Consider the following 13,455-nt stretch of genomic DNA (forward strand, 5'->3'; position numbering starts at 1 on the left):
AAAAGGTGGTAGAATACACATAGGCCACACGTCGTAGACGCTTGGAGAAGAAACGAAACGCGATCAAGAAAAGAACTACGTTTCCACCTGGGCACCAATCATCCAGTTTGCATAACGTCACACTTGGTCGACCAATCACAGCTGCTTCCCTGAATTCGTTGTTTCATATTTATATGTTTGCTGCTCTTCTCAAGGCAGTGGCATGTGCGGATGGAGCTGTAAGGATATCTATTTGTTTTGCGCCATAACTTTCTCAAAATTACCTTAAGAAAAAAATCAACATGAATGTGTCGTCGAATGTTTTTGTCTACAATCTTTTCTGTCCATCTGAATTTTAGTTTTTGTCTACAAAGCGATGTATACTTGTATGCCGGTAGAATTTTTTTTAAAGCGATTGATCTCTTTTTTTAGGACGACTGGGTACTCTCGGTCAATATGTTTCCTATGAATTTCATTCGAATTCCATTTCTGTCCCCCGATGGTTCATCAAGAATTGTTGAACAGATATGGTCCCCTTAGTGTTGGGCCTGCTGTTGTAGGTTCTTGTTTTTTGCTGCATCAGTGATCAGTCCATGGTCTCATGCTGAATCCTTTGATTGTTCTTGATCCATGATCTGCCTTATGGTTGTGTCAATCTCTATTTTACTCTTTTGCTAAGTTGTAGTGCATCCAGATGTTAGCATTGTGGTGCTAGTTTGCTGGGTTTTGTTCCCGACCATCGTGTCGTGATGATTTTGCACGTACCCCGAGAGGCCCTTGAGTTTGCCGGAATGTCGATTAACTTCCGTTCCGGCAAATTCGGGTACTCCATATGTCCTATTTTCAGCAAAGATCATGCTGAAATTTTCCGTGAATTTTAGCATGACTTTGCTAAAAATAGGACATATGGGGTACTTGCGACTAATGCATGGGCCGGGGTATCTTAGTACTTAATTAAGTAGGATCAACTACCCCTTTATGCTTGCTGCATTAAACCATAGGTGGCAATAGAGCCAAGTGATTAGGCCCAACTTAGAATTCTCCTTCCCTTTTCTTGATAGGGTATATTATTAGAAGATACCCATATATATCAGTCAACCTAGGGTGCCTCGGCATTGATAAACCCTAAATGATGAAAACTTAACTTAGCATTTAGGGTGCCTCAGTGTCGACAAACCCTAAATTATAAAACCTTGGCTTTTAGGGTGCCTCGGTGTCGATAAAAACCTAAATGATGAAAGCTTAGGCTTTTAGGGTGCCTCGGCGTCGACAAACCCTAAATGATAAAAGCTTAGCTTTTAGGATGCCTCGATGTCGACAAACCCTAAATGATGAGACCATGATCTTGTTCCTTGACAATAACCAACTATTTGACCAAACGTTTTTCCTATTTAGAGCGAAACATGGCCCACAACGATGAGGCCGGCGGTTCAGCCAAGCCTTTCTGGGAGCTGTCCCAGGAGATGGAGGAAGAACCTCACCGCTATGAGGATGCCGCGAAAGACACCGATCCCGAGTACACAACCCCTAGTGGCGTCGGGGATGACACCACTGATGGTGCCGCCGAGGATGCCACCACTGATGATGGCAGCGCACGCATAGATGGCAGCCAATCGAAGAGGCAACGGAAGGACCGGCGCCCGAACGTGCTTAGCACCGTAAAGGAGGTATTTACTGAAGTGAACTCCGACGGGTATCCAACGGCGCCCAAAGAAATAGTCAAGGGGTACGCGGTTCAGCTCGGGTGTGTTCTCCGGAGCACTGTCTCGATCAACACCGAGAACCTAAGGCATAAGGACCGAGGGAATTTGCGCAACCTCCTCTTCACGAAGCTGCACGAACGATACAAGTTCCCCGGTGACGTCGCAAACACACGCCTCTCAAGGAATAAAGTGAACAGTGCCGCCCTCACGAAGATGAGCAAGGCCCTGTCTACTTGGAGAAGCGTAGTGAAGAGAATGATTGACAAAGGTGATAGTTATGAGAAGATCAAGGCGAAAAATCCTTCGATCAGCGAAGATGACTACAAGGAGTTCAAGATCAAGTGCGAGAGCAAGGCAACCGCGGAATCAAGTCAATGGGGGAAAGAAATGCAGGAGTTGAACTTAGGGGTCCACCAACTCGGTCCCGGCGGTTACAGAGTGGCGGAACCTATATGGGACAAGGAGGACGCGGAGCGTGCCGAGCAAGGCCTACCACCCCGCTTCGAGAAATACGGTGACAAGCAGAACAGGAACTATGTCAGGGCCCGGTACAAGGTGGACCCAGTAACAAAGGATCTCACCACGGATGCGAAGACCAGGGCGCTTGAGCGTGTTCTGGTAAGGAATACACCCCACGTAATTAGCTCCATATGGTTGCATTCTAATTAATGAAGCCAAATTTCTAAATGGTTCATTCCTTCCGCAGGACACTGAAAGCAGTAGCGCGGGGTCGTCTCAGAGCTCCCATTGGGACACCAATTTAAATAGGGCGTTTAACATAATGAAAAACAAGGATAAGTCCAGTAAGCCGTCGTCATCTGGTCGTGTGGCCGGCAAAGGCTTGTCCACGAAATGGTCGTCATACTGTAACGCTGGTGGGTGAAAGGAGAGAAATACCAACTTGGAAAGCGAATTGCCCGAGGTTGAAGAACTCAAGGAAAAAGTGGCGCGGATTCCGGAGATGGTCCAAGAGCTAGTGCAACACCAAGTGGGAGGGGTGATCACCGCCATTGTGCCTACCTTGATTGAGGGGTTGCAGGCGTGGATTGCGGGCGGCCAACAGGGGCCGCCCCCGATTCCCAGCTTCACGGCCAGCAACTCGCACAACGCACAGACGACGCCATTGGTGTCTCCGGCGCCGGCGCCGTTGGTGTCTTCGGCGCCGACCGGCACCTCGGCAGCAAGCGGCCCCTCCGTCATTTGCACGCCCGCCGTTGGCGGTGCCTCGACATTAGCCGAGCTCGACGCCATCACGGTAACTAAGCCTCTCTCGGTCGATGACTTCATCTCCTTGCCTTTGACTAGGCATCCCCTGACGCCCTACATGTTTTCGCAGGGCGCCGGCGCCGACGTTCCATGCACTCTCCTGCACTTCATGGGCGGCGAGTTGATCGATGTTGCCAAGGGCAGAATCGTTCAATCAGGCAACCCCATGTTCCACGGTAAACCGATGCCACCCACCACGTATAGGGTTCAACTGGTTCGGGTGCTACCAGGCTGCGACGACTTGTTACCTCCGTTCCACCCCGCTGGGGCCGACAAAGATGATGTGATGACCCTCAGCACCTGCTTAAGCTGGCCCTTGCTTTGGCCGAAGATCCAGATTCGTTTGGGGGCGGGGGACACCACCCCACAGACAACATCGCCAGTCGTGCCGGCGCCAAGCCATGGCAAGACCGCCGCAATGCTACCGGACATGCATATGGCACAGGATCCGGACATGCATATGACACAGGATTCGGAAGACGACGATGACGACGATGGTACATTTACCAAGGTCGATAAGTACTTTGCCGAACATGGGTACGGTGAGGAATTCTTGGGGCCTCCTTCTCAAGAACCCAACCCTGCAAAAGACGACCACGATCTAGCTGGTACCGCGGAGAAACCCAATTGCAACAGGCGTTGTCTGGAGTTTAGTTTTGAGGAGACGCCTCCAGCTGCCGCCTTCACCGAGCCTCAGATAGCCGAGGTGCGAAATATTATCAGCCCCAACACACTCAAGAAGGTGGTCTCTGAGCAGATGAACTCGATCCCATTACATCAGCAGAAGAAGTGACGGAAAAGAAAGACTAACAAGAGTGCGAGCCAGCCGGCACTGAGTACGATCCGTGCTCTGGACGGGCCACCTTCACCTAAGGATATCTCGAGGAGGGTGCATGTGGCGGGTAGGCCGATGCTACCGACTAATCTGCTCAATGTTGCAACCGGTGCTATGCGGAGTCTGCATGACAGTATTCTTTGTTTGGAGAAGCGACGTCTCTCCGAGAATAATGTGGCATACCCGGTTTTCGTGGCCAAGGTGCCAGAGGGCAAGGGCTTTGTCGATAGCGCCATCGGGGGTATGATCGTCCTGCGGTTTGCTGACATCTTCGCTATGTTTAACCTTCATCCGCTGCACTACACCTTCGTTCGGCTATTTTCGCTGAGTATGGAGATGCGGATCATTAGAGATAAGACCCCGGACCTAGTGATAGTCGACCCCTTCTATATGCGTGCCAAGATCTTGGGCAGCGCTGGGGACCGGCAAGTCGCGAGTTCATACCTCGAAGGCGTCATTCTGGCAAACTCAGAAAAGGATAACTTCCTTGTGCCTTACTTTCCCTCGTAAGTTATCCCCTCATCGCCCCGTAACATATGATTTCTTAGATTTTGATCGTCCTTGTTTTTCTAACATTCCGTGTTTTGTGCAGTGACACACGTTGCACACTCATCCTCTTAAGCCTGAAATATTCCACGGCCACGTATTTCAACTCGGACTGTCAGTCAAAAAAAGACTACACAAATATCAAGAAAGTTCTTGATGGAGCTCTTCCCGGCTACGCCATATCTGGAGGCACCTTCAGCAGGACAAGTCTCAGGCACGGCAAGCACGTGTTCACCCACAATACGACGTTCGCCTGCGTCAAGCAGCCGCCTGGCAGTCAGAAGGATGCCTACTACGCCCTCCATCACATGCGGGCGATCATACGGGGCAGTAATCACCTTCGGCTACCAAATAATCTCAAAGATTGGGCCGCACGCTAGTCGGCAATCCAGGATGCGGACATCAGACAAGAATTCTTTCGCATCCAGTCGGAGTTTGCGGAAATCATCCATCAAGATGTCCTTCGTACCTCGGGGCAGTTCTACCTCAGATCTCCGCTGTCCAATAGTGAGATAGATACAATGCTACAAATGCAGGCTGACAACGACCGCAATTTCATGACCATCACGAAAGACGGCGGCTTCATCCACGTTCCCGTGAATCGCTACTAATTCATGTTGCAATATTAAACTTTAATGAACTTGTATGTCTCTTTGGTTTGGACAGTCGTTCAACTTATATATAATCGATGCTATTTATTAGTAGGACCATGAATCGTGTTGTTATAGTTGTAATATTAAACTTTAATGAACTTGTATGTCTGTGTGAATTGCTACTAACGTTTTGTTTGGCTAGTGCATAGAGATGCCGTCGTATGTCGTGTACAAGGGTAAGGTTCCCGGAGTCTACGACGACTAGGAGGAGTGTCGGAGACAGGTTCATCGATTCAGCGGTAACAGTTACAAAGGGTACACCACAAGGGCGGAGGTGGAAGTTAGATACGCGCGCTATCTAGCGGGAGAGAGGAGGGAGCGTTGGAGGAACCGGATGAAGGCCAGTTTCATTGCAATTATGCTCATCGTGATGACCGCAGCTCTCTTCTATGTGATGGTAGTTTAGATGGTCGATATCGACTTGTAATGTGAAGACAAACTCGCTACTCGCGGTCTCGAGACTTGTAATGTTCTAACTTTGTTCGGTATTTTAAATTCGGAGACTAATATGATGAATTGTATTGGGAGACTAATCTTCTATTGTATTCGATAAATTTGTTGTTTATATGTTGTGCTATCTATATTCTGTGCAATAATATATTTTGTAATCTGTGCAAATATCAAAAAAAAAACCTAATATTCATACTAGTGGCGCATCACTCAGCACACTAGTGGCGCACTTCAAAAGCACACTAGTGGCGCATCGTCAACTAGTGCGCCATTAGTAAGCCAGAGCATATGGGTAAATATGGCCCTGGGAGGCATACTAATGGCGCACCATAAGCTATACTAATGGCGCACCAGGATCTATACTAATGGCGCACCAGGATCTATACTAATGGCGCACCGGGATCTATACTAATGGCGCACTACTTGGTGTGCCATTAGTATACCAGATACTAATGGCGCACCGTGAGCAATACTAATGGCGCACTGCCTGGTGCACCATTAGTATACCAGATACTAATGGCGCACTTGTGGTGCGCCATTAGTAAAAAAATCTAATGGCATGATGCTAGTGGCGCACCTATAGTGCGCCATTAGTAGCCAAAATAGGTGCGCCATTAGCAATCCTTTTCCTAATAGTGCACGGAGTACTCAATGCATCATTCATTATAACAGATTAGCCACAAGCATCACATTCATAATGTCATAGGTAAATGTTCTCATAAAACATTATTTGCTTTCTAGAGACCAACACGAAGACCGACAGTTGACCTGTCAACCAGTGGTCCTTGACCGCGGAGACGGCTACTCAAATAATTTTGACTATATAGAGGGTGTACTCTTTAGTCACAGCCAACGGGTTTCGATAGTCACATAGACTAGTCCCACCTACAGTATTTTGAAAGTAAACACATGTAACTAGTACACACCCATTTCACCCTGCGAGGCCCGGAATCACCCGAAACCACGCTCAAGAAAAACTATAAGATGGAGAGGTCGACACCTCGAATAGCATGGGATCAACTTATATCGTGCGTAACTAAGGGATCCCCCCTCTAGGGCTCAGTCGAAAACACCCATGCCCCATGACTGGATGACTCGCATTATTCCAGGGCAATGGAACCTTCATTCGGCCCCTCTACTTGGTGTTTACATGGAAATAGGTTTGCAACCTACTAAACGGTATCCCTTCCGATATAGCATGTGGCAGCACGGAAAAGTAAGGTGACAGACTGACAAGACACGATTTATGCCGATAGTGGAGTTGTTAGATTTGATAAGGTACTAGCATGCTCCAACATGAGCAGACCACAACCTATCACGTCCCGTGTGACTAGGTCGTCAAAATATTTCCGTCACTACACAATTTTAAGATAATCTATGCATGAAATCATATCAACACGTCATGCTACCATGTCTACATGCAGTATTTTTTATCGAGCAAACATGAAAACAAACACCATATCAAAGGTTCAAACATGCTTGCCTGGATCAACGAAGTTGAAGTGGACTCGGTGAAGTGGACGACGGCGTCTTCTCCCTTGGTATCTACGTCAAAAAATATCGATATCTACGTAAATACTGTGCATGTATAAAAGTTGTACCAAAATATTTTAAATAAATATCACAAAAAAACTAGACAAAAAAATAAAGCTTTCAAAAAAAATCAACCAAAAAACTATTTTTAGTTTAAAAATTATAAAGGAAATGCAACTAGAGACTTATCTATTGTAAACAGAAAGTTACCCATGGGCTAGATTGAGAAAACAAAAAATGTTCTAAGGAAACTACGCCAGCCCGAGAAGAAAACGCACTCCGGTGAAAGGTGCCTTCAAAAAAAAGTCCGGAAAAGAAAAGAACCTAACGGGTGGGCCACCCATGACAGGTTTGAAATTATCACCGGCAACACAGAGCTCGTGATGGTGCACAGGATTGTTGAGGGGACTATTCCGCGTCGATGAGTGGTGGATTGGCTCACCGACGAGCACCACAGCATCGGCGGCTTCCTCTCGGCGATCATCGGCTTCGAGGGAGGATGGATCTCACCACAATGACCTGCAGAGGTCAAATTGACGCGCAGATAAGAGAGGATGGATTACTAGGGGAGTACGGGTGAGGCTAGAGCAGAGGGAATCGACCACCTTGGGCGAACTTAGCCCGTACCCAAGGCAGGTCGGGTGGCCGGAGCTGGGGAAGAAGACCTCCCCTATGCCCTCTACGGTGCTTGGCATGAAGCTGGGATCAAGGGGAGCGGTGCGGGCTCGAGGGGTAGCTCGAGGCTCCTTTTTATAGGTGGTCCGAGTCAGTTCTCGTGAGCGGATATGCTCCGGCGCGAATCATGGTGAGGCAGGGGCTTAGGAGGCAATTACGGCGGCAGGAGAAGGTTTGATAGGTCTTGGGGGTCTCATTTCCCACTTAATTGAGCTTATCTTCGAGCTACGGCTTTCGTTCAACAGAACGGCTTCACAAGCGCCGCAGCAGCGGTCGACGTGCTCTCTAGCACCCAGGCCACGGCGACGGTTGGGCAGAGCTTGCCAACTGTCTTGCAGACCGTGGACGGACACACGGATTACTCTGAGGCTTTGGGTGGCGCCGTCCATTAGGAATTGCCCCTTGGCTGCCGCAACGGGCGCCATTATCGCCACGGGTGAGGTCGGTGCTGGCGTGCCATCTCACCATCAACGAGCATATGCGGTCAAGGGATTGTGCGACGCACTGGATAGGCTCGGAGAACAGGAGGAAGAGGCCAAGGGCGAGTACTGGCGATATTAGGCTTTGATTTGACCAAACGTTGCATCACTGCGCACCACGTGCTCGACGAAATGCTTGTGGCATGAAAAACTTTTGCCGGGGGCGAAACTTAGTGAGGTGGCCTCTCATTACATCGAGAGACTCCCTGAATTTTCTCTGAATTTTTTAAGAAGGGAAAGATGGGTCTTCAGTAAGTAATGCAAATCTGGTCCAAACTTCCTTCAAATTTAGTTTGAAAATTTTCAACTAGAGGGCAGCAGGTTTTTGGGTACTTGGGTTGAGGGTACCAAGTACTAGCTAGGGTAATTTATTTGGGGTCAAAATCCTAAGGCAACTATGAGCTCCTTTGAAAAGTGCCATGGCCTCAAAATAAATTCAGAAATTGTTTTTAAGCTATTTTAGAGAAAATAAAAATATGAAATGGGCTAGAAGTTTTGTGAAAGTGCTTTGCATGAGTCTTGGGATAGGAGAGGATTTTAGAAGTGAAAATTTTGAAAGTAGGTAAGGGAAGAAGTGACAAGAGAATTTTCAAAAGGGAGATCCTTAGCATAAAGTCTCAAATGTGGTTTTTAGAAAAATAAAAAAATCCCACATCAAAATCTCTCTCAAGAAAGAATCAAATATGAACTTTAAAATCGAAAGCCAACGCATGAAAAAATTTGAAAGAGATTTTCTCTCAAGAATCAGTTTTCAAAAGAGGTTTCACCAAAATTCCAATAATTCTCCTTCAAAATAATAAACACTTTCGTTAAACTAAATTAAAAAATTTGGGGTGTTACAATGACCTTTGTTGACTTTTGAACACCGTAACTGGGAAGCAAATATTATATCTCATGAGGCTAGGAGATCTAGTGCTAGTGGATGACTAGAAGAGCCTCCAAGTGAAACCATCCCTTTGTGATCCATGATGTAATCGTAGTCGCAATTAAGCTAATAAAGGGGATGGTAGATGTAATAAAATTGTAATTGTAAAGTTTTTTATATCTACTAGCAAACATGTGTGTGTTGCAACGGATGAAAAAATATCATTTTTCCTGATCAATAAGCATGGATCTAGACCTCCTTTAGTCCGTACATGTCCTATATTTCAACACGGCATCATATAAAATCTATTATATTCGTGTCACTTCTAATTTTGGTTTCCGCCCTTGTAATTGAAGGTTGCAATGGTCACTGTCAATCTAAAGTCAGTGCGTACATCCATTGCACGACCTACTTATGACACAACTGTGGTACCACAAGCGAATGACTAATAAAACTTCCAAAAAATATCTTCGAATTGGATAGACCCTAGCGTTGAAAATCGTATGTTTGTGATGGCTGATTTTTTAGCTTCATTTAATAATGTGCATTGTAACAGGGAGTTAATTGACATGTCCCTCAAAACATTCACCAACACGGGCATGCCGGAGGATGTGCGACGAGATATAGGCCATGTTGCTTTAAAAAGTCGTAGGACTTTTTTTGTCTCAACTAAAAAGTGTTTAGTCCCTACCCATTTTTTTCAGGGACTAAACAGGGACTATAGGTCATTAAATGACATTTAAAAAGACCATGTTACCCCTAGTAATGTACTAGAATTTATTAAATGACATTCTAAAAGTAGGGGCATTGTTGAAAAAAGTGTCAAAAAAGCTCAAAAAGACCCTCCGGACTTCTTCCTTTAGTTTCAAATACCCCCTTTTAGTCTCTAAAATTCGCTCATGTTTTTTCACATGGGACTAAAATGGACTTTTTTTAAGCCCTACAGCAAAAAATCCCTATAAAGACACAATAGCAGAAATGCATATTAAGATATATTTTTAGGAAAACATATCAAGATGAAACGAGCGTTACCGTGTCAAGGAATGATTACTATGGGTTCGTTGGGTCAATCATATAATCTCCGGAACAAAATTAGATATTGATTGTGTTAAAAAAGCGTAGATTGAGGGAATCGTGATTGAACTTTTCTTAAAAAACAAATTAATTTGGGCAATCGAATTAATGGCCGCTTAATTGGAGCGCTTGCATGCATGCGCGGCCAAAATTTAATTAGTTTCCCACGATCCGAATTTTTTAGGCAACAATCCTGCTCCAACTTAATTACTTTTAGTTTCCCACAATCCACGATTTCAATCGGCCCCCATCAATCATGTTTGTATATATATTTATGTGTCAATTCCACTTTTTTTCAACCGACATGCATGCTTCATAATCTCACTTTATTACTTCCCTCCCACAATTCCTGATTTCTAGCAGCCTCCCACAATCTCATTTTTATGTTGCTAGGCACCAATGGGAAACACTTTCAATCATACGACTGATCCTTCCAAATCGTCAGACCGATGCTGCACCATCTATTTTTTCTTTCATCGCTCGGGCGAGAGGTCTGCTTCCACCACCCCTCATACAAACGAACCGCTATTCACGCAAAAAATATCTGTGTACGCATCTCCCCTGATTCTGCTCGGTTCAGTTCTCCCAAAGGCATCGTCTCCGCCCGATCCACCATGCCCTCTCGGTGACCTCCCCTGCGCAATCCCCACCTCAACTGACCCACCCCTTTCCCTGTTCCACCACCAGGTAGCAGCACCATGAGTACCGATCACAGCTGGGAATAGGCTCACCCAGGCAGTCCGAGAGGCTAAACAAGTGGAGGAGCTTGCTGGTGCAACTCGCCTCCTGTGCCAGCCCATTTGGGCAGAGATGAAACACGTGTGGGCAACTGCAGAAAGTTGCGCCTCGCGTCTGCATCTGACCTAAGGTTTCAATTCTCCCCTTTTTGTTCTTTATTTTGAAGTACAATTTCACCACCGATTGATTGTAACTTATTTTACTTGATCGATGTTCTTATTATTCCTGCCTCATTTTTGCGTGAAAATTAACAATGCTAATCAATTTGGATAAAATTTGTTTGCAGATCACAAAAATGATGCACATGCAAATTTCAGAGTTCTATGTTTCCACTAATTTCTAATTTCAGAGTTCTATCTTTCCACTAGGTATGGCTTATTTTGAGATAGCAACAAATTTATGCTTCAGAATCCATGCATCTAAGTATCCATCCTTAAACATCCAATGCTTTAGGTATGTATATTTTCAAGCTTCTTTGTATTACTAGTCAGTCTGGCATGTGGTTTCCATTGCAGATTGCCGTGCACCGGCCCTTCTCTGGAGTGAAGGAATCTCACAAGGCCAAACGATGACTCTTGTCCTCCACTGCCCTAGCTAGGGGAGGTTGCTAGTGTGGGTGGAGGTGACGACGGTGACGACATCAATGGACGACACGGAGAAGGAATGTAACAGGAAGGTGATGCAATCATCTCGACGGCTGGTTGGCCTATCCTATTGCACCAGTGCATCCGTGCTTCTCCTAATCAACACTCCGGCCCTGCTGCTCATAGTGGACTCGATGGCATCTTGACTTCGCCCCCTTGTTCAAGAAGCCGTCTTCCCTGATGCTTCTAGCGGTCGACACCCCCAATTCATCGACGTGAATGGCTCCACACCTCATAGTGGGAATGCATTGTTTTGTTGTCACAGATACAATGTTGCTGGCTCTGTGTATTAACCTTCATGCTTCAGAATCATATATAGCTTGTTTTTAGCTTGTTTGCTTCGTTCTTTACACAACCTAGTTTGACAATGGTAATGCTTCGTGGTAAATCTTTTGTCACTGCTTCAGCAATTGTCAAACTATTCTCACTAGCGCACACAATGCATCTATACTACATTTTCCGTGCTTCAACCATAATAAAATTGTGCTTCAAATACAACCACACATGCTTCATACTTCCTCCGTTCCTAAATACTCCATGACCTACATACAGATGTATATAGACATACTTGAGAATATATATTCATCCAATTTGCTCCTTATGTAGTCTATAGTGCAATCTCTATAAAGACATATATTTAGGAATGGAGGGAGTAGTAGAAAATGAATCATTTGGGGGCAAAGAAGCGACTACGAGTCATGGAGTATTATTTTGTAGTGTTTGAAGCATATTTGTCACATGACGTAAACAAGTACAGAATGAAGGAAGTATCATGCGTGTATGAAAACATACATGCAGAATGGTAGTATATGGAAGCTACGTGATTAATGGAAGTATGTGGGAAAAATACATGAAAGCATAGTTTCTGTTTAATGGAACCAAATATGAGTAGTGTCGGAAGCAACCGGAGTAACAATAGAAATAAAATATGTTCCATGAGAGAAAAACAGTACTAAATTGAAGCATTTTTTTTCACTAATAGCAGAATAAATTGATAATTAGATCTAAGAAAAATCAACATGCACCAGAAGCAAATTATGGGAGGAGTAGAAAAGTAATCATTGAATAGGAAATATGTGAATACAAAGTAGAAAGAACGAAATAAATAGATATTCAGTTTTCCCCTCGCTTGATTTTCTGATGTTGTTACTTTGACAAAGCAAATTATATGGAAACAACTGTGGACCCACGTTTCCAATGCTAATCAATCCACCGTGATTTTTGGGTGCAACTAATTCTATGAAGCGAAACACATGGAAACTACCTACAAAAGGGGACCCACCTCCGTACTAATCCAACGAGGAGAAGCATTCTCATCTACGGTGGTGTGTTGGTCTGATGGAACACTAGGGATGAGTAGTCTGATCCCTAGTGATTCCCGGCACCAATCCCACTTTTTGACACGTGCACTCACTGTCACAATTTGTGGATTCCCTTTTTCTTGATTCTTGCTTATTTTCGAGGCAACTTAGAAGCATACAAAAAAAATGGATTTTGATAAAAAAAAGGAGCAAGGTTGGACTATTAATTGGGCAACAATTCTTCTTCTAACATGCACTGTTGATTTCTTAGTTGGTTGTGTGTTCGAAATAGAAATGAAAGTTCTAGAATTTAGTTCCCTCACAAGCATATATTTTTCGCTCCTACCAATCGATGGAAAAACAAATTAGGACTAGGCCCACCTGGGCCCATGCGAGTGACGGCAAACAAAATCCAAAAAGCAATGTGTGGCCCACGTGGGGACGGGCAGAAAATTCTTGGACGATTTTTTGGGATGTCCTATTCGTCGCTTAGCGCGGCAAGGAGTAGCGGTTTAGCACAAGGCGCCACGCCCCCTCAGCCGGTCCATTTTGCAGTGGCTTCACTTTACAGTAGACAAAATTTCAAAAACTGCTTGCAATAAGAATCAAACCTACAACCTCTCGTTCATGCACATGCCGCGCTAGCCACCACACCACGCATGCCCACGTGAAAAATTTACAACGTGCAATCTAAAGAAACTAAAAGCAGAGAAA

At 45.2% G+C, this 13,455-nt stretch overlaps 2 long non-coding RNA genes across 2 annotated transcripts; one reads left to right on the top strand and one right to left on the bottom strand.

Moving 5' to 3' along the window:
• Window positions 1-6,910: 6,910 nt before the first annotated feature.
• On the bottom strand, window positions 6,911-7,698 carry LOC123412028. The gene is made up of 3 exons (XR_006613385.1): window positions 7,571-7,698; window positions 7,330-7,484; window positions 6,911-6,977 (listed from the first exon to the last, which is right to left on the bottom strand). It is a non-coding gene; the product is annotated as an uncharacterized LOC123412028 (long non-coding RNA).
• Window positions 7,699-10,606: 2,908 nt separating this feature from the next.
• Window positions 10,607-11,713, top strand: LOC123412036. Its single transcript, XR_006613386.1, has 3 exons — window positions 10,607-10,926; window positions 11,083-11,164; window positions 11,312-11,713. It is a non-coding gene; the product is annotated as an uncharacterized LOC123412036 (long non-coding RNA).
• Window positions 11,714-13,455: the final 1,742 nt, after the last annotated feature.

The sequence above is a fragment of the Hordeum vulgare genome, chromosome 1H (genome assembly GCF_904849725.1).
Source record: "Hordeum vulgare subsp. vulgare chromosome 1H, MorexV3_pseudomolecules_assembly, whole genome shotgun sequence".
NCBI lineage: Eukaryota > Viridiplantae > Streptophyta > Magnoliopsida > Poales > Poaceae > Hordeum > Hordeum vulgare.